Raw genomic sequence first — 3527 nt, 5'->3', positions numbered from 1 at the left:
TCCAGTCGGTGGCCGTGCCTCACCCACAGCCTCGTTCCTGACTTCGGACGCCTTGCGTTACCAAGCGTGACTGGGAGGAAGCACGAGGTGCGGGGTAGGTGTTCTAAGAGTGGGGGGCCCAGGAACCAGGCAAGACTCATGACGCGTGGTGCCAACAACTCAGGAAGGGAGCAGCTGAGAAACGGCACAGAAAGGGCTTTGGGGACCAGCTAACCCAGTGGTTCCCAGACTTAGGCACGCCAGAGGGCCCGGCTTTCCAGCTCCATGGGTCTCCGTGGGGCCCGAGAAGGTGCAGGGCTAACAGGCTCCCAGGTGATGCTGTGCGAACCACTGACGTGACCGGACCGCCCCCCGCATTGACAACCCAGTCATTCAGCTGGCACCGGAGGAGCACCCACTCTCACTGCTCCTGCCGGACCACAGCCGGCAGCCAGACCGCACCTGGCGCTGGCCCTGCCTGGTGGGGTGGCGGGGTGGCCCCGCCCGGCTGCTCCCCTTGATCAAGCCAGACTGGAGCTTCTCCAGTTAGGGGTTCTGCCGTCCAGGCCCACACCTGAAGGGCAGAGGCCGGAGCCCGCTCCCGGGGCCGGGCTCCACCTTAGGAAGGCCCGGCTGGGAGTCTGCCCGCTGCCCCCGCTGGTTCTGATGGACCAGCACAGCAGCCAAGTCGGGAGCGGGCATCCGACCCGAATATCCTTTGCCGAGAGCGGCCAACTGCCTCCCCGGCCCAGACCCTCCTCAAGTCCGCCCAGCACCCACGTGAACGCCGTCACTGTCACAGCTGCCTTCGGGTGTCCTGCTTTTCACCAGGAATCTGTCAGGTGGGCAGAAGGAGAACTGGCCGTCGCCTCAGGCTAGGTGACGGTGAGGCTGGGGAGGAGAGAGAGCGCTGGCTTCTTCCCGTGGACTTGCGCTGTCCAGGCTCCGGCTGTGGCCCCGGTTCTCCCTGCAAAGCCACAGGCCCAGTGGGGCATCTCTGAGAATCTGTGGGAGCCCCTCCACGCTGGCCATCTCCCCACATAAAGAGAAGCTGCCTCGGCGGTTCGGGGAGTAGGTTCTAGGGGGTCAATGTGACCCGCTCGGGAGCTGTGTCTTATGCCACTTAGGCCCACTTTGCAAAGGAATGCTGACCCTCATCAAAACGAGGACCCTGCCCAGGAAAACGTGCACGAAGCGAGCTCCAGGCTCCTCATCCAAATAAGCATGCAGGTTTGGGGCTCAGAACAGCGCATCTCGGGGCCCTGGCTCCACGTCACGAGGGTTGACAGCGGTTCTCGGCGCACGCGTGTTCTCGCAGGCCACAATTTAACATCAGTGGCGCGTTTGGCTCACACCCCGTGGTGGGTACGCTGTGGGGAGGAAAGCCAGCCAGGGCGGAGAGCTAGGTCATTTCTTCCCCTCCTTTCCATTTTAACCGGCCTCGACCCAGCAGCAATAAAGCTTGTTCAAGTTTTTGCCCTTAAAAACCAAAAATCTCCCTAGGCTAAGCAGCAGCCCCCTTCCCCACTGACAGGCCACGCCCCTCTAGTCTGCTGCTTTACTTTTGGGTACCCCCAACTTCCTGCAGTCTGGTTTCCACTGGCCAAAGTCACCGACAGCCCTTTGGGGCTCGGTTATTATCCGCCATGACTTCAGCAGCTATTGGCACGGTGGGACTCTTCCCCTCTCTAGACCTCTCTCCCGCTGCTCCCCTGACGTTGCTGCCCCCTCACCGCCATCCTCGTCGTGTTCCCCACCAGCCAGGAGGGATGCCAGGGCTTTGCCTCCCCCTACTCCACCCCTGCCCCGTGGTTCCCGGTTACCCACCTCTCTCTCCACATGGCCACTTTGCCGGCCAGCCACCCTCCCCGGGATGACGTCAGTTGCTCCCTTCCAGCTGGTGGCCTGGCCTCCAGTCTTGCCCTATTGTCAGCCTGTGGCCATGCTTAAGCAAAGCGACTTTTGGGAAGCGCCTGCCTCCTGCGTTAAGCATAGAGACAGAATCGAGCAAGGTGGATACGAGATCAATACACAAAAATCAACCTATTTCTATATGCTTGGAGTGAGCAATCCGAAAATGAAATGAAAACAATTTCAGTTACAATAGCATCGAAAAGAACACAATACTTATGTCAATTTAAGAGAAAAAGCGTAAAACTTACACTCTGAAAACTAAAACGTTGAAAAAAATTAGGATCTAAATAAATAAAAAGTCATCTCGTATTCATGGATCACAAGACAATATTGTGAAGACAGCAATACTCCCCAAATAGATCTACAAATTCAGTGCAATCTCTACCTAAATCTTGTCTGACTTCTTAGCAAAAATTCACTAGATGATTCTCAAATTCATATGAAAATGCATCGTATCCAGAATATCCAAAACAATCCTGAAAAAGAAGAACAAAGCCGACTCACACTTCTTATTTTCAAAACTTACTACAAGTCTGTAGTAATCAAGAGAGTGTGGTACTGGAGTCAGTATAGCTGTATAGATCAATGAAATAGAATTGAAAGTCCAAAAATAAACCCAGACTTTTATGGTCAGTTGGTTTTTGGCGAGGACACCAAAACAGTTCAATAGGGAAAGCATCTTTGCGGACAACTGGACATCCACGTGCAGAAAGTAAATGTAGCCCTACCTCACAGTGTACCGAAATTAGTTCAAAATGGATCATACACCTAAAACCATAAAACTCTTAGAAGGAAATGTGGGGGTAAATCTTTATGATTTTGAATTAGGCAATGGTTTCTTAGCTATGACACAGAAGCACAAGCAACAAAAGAAAAAAAATAAAGTGGACTTGATCAAAATTAAAATTTAGGTGCTTCAAAGGACATCATCAAATATTTGTGAATCACATACCTAATATAAGGTGCTCATTTCCAGAATATATAAAGAATTCTTACAATTCAACAACAAGAAAAACGCTTTTAAAATGGGCAAAGTGTCTGAACAGGCATTTCACTTAGCATAATAATTTCAGGGTTCATTCACGTTGTATCAGAATTTCATTCCTTTTCAGGGCTGAATGATGTTCTATGCGTAGACCATATTTGTTTATGCATTCATCTGTCAGTGGACCCTTGATTTGCCTCCACTTTGGGGTTATTGTGAATAGTGCTGGTGTGAACCGGGGTGTATAAAATGTCTGTTCAAGTCTCTGCTTTAAATTCTTTTGGGTACATACCCAGAACTGCTGGATCATATGGTAGTTTTGTGTTTACTTCTTTGAAGAATCCCCAAAGTGTTTTCCACAGTAGATGTACCATTTTACATTCCCACCAGAAGTGCATGAGGGTTCCAATTCCTCTACCAGTGTTCTGTGCCTACATTTGTCATTTTCTGTTTGTTTGTTTGTTTTTATCATAGCCATCCTAATGGCTGTGATTTAGTATTTTCTAGTCTTGATTTGCATTTCCCCAATGATTAGTGACCTTGAGCATCTTTTTGCGTGTTTATTGGCCACTTGTATATCTTCCTCAGAGAAATGTCTATTCAAGTCCTTGGTCCGCTTTTACTGTTTTATTTCAGTTTAGTTTTAATG

This window comes from Pteropus vampyrus, unplaced genomic scaffold, assembly GCF_000151845.1.
Source record: "Pteropus vampyrus isolate Shadow unplaced genomic scaffold, Pvam_2.0 Scaffold95, whole genome shotgun sequence".
In the NCBI taxonomy this organism is placed as follows: domain Eukaryota; kingdom Metazoa; phylum Chordata; class Mammalia; order Chiroptera; family Pteropodidae; genus Pteropus; species Pteropus vampyrus.
This window is presented reverse-complemented; position numbering follows the sequence as displayed.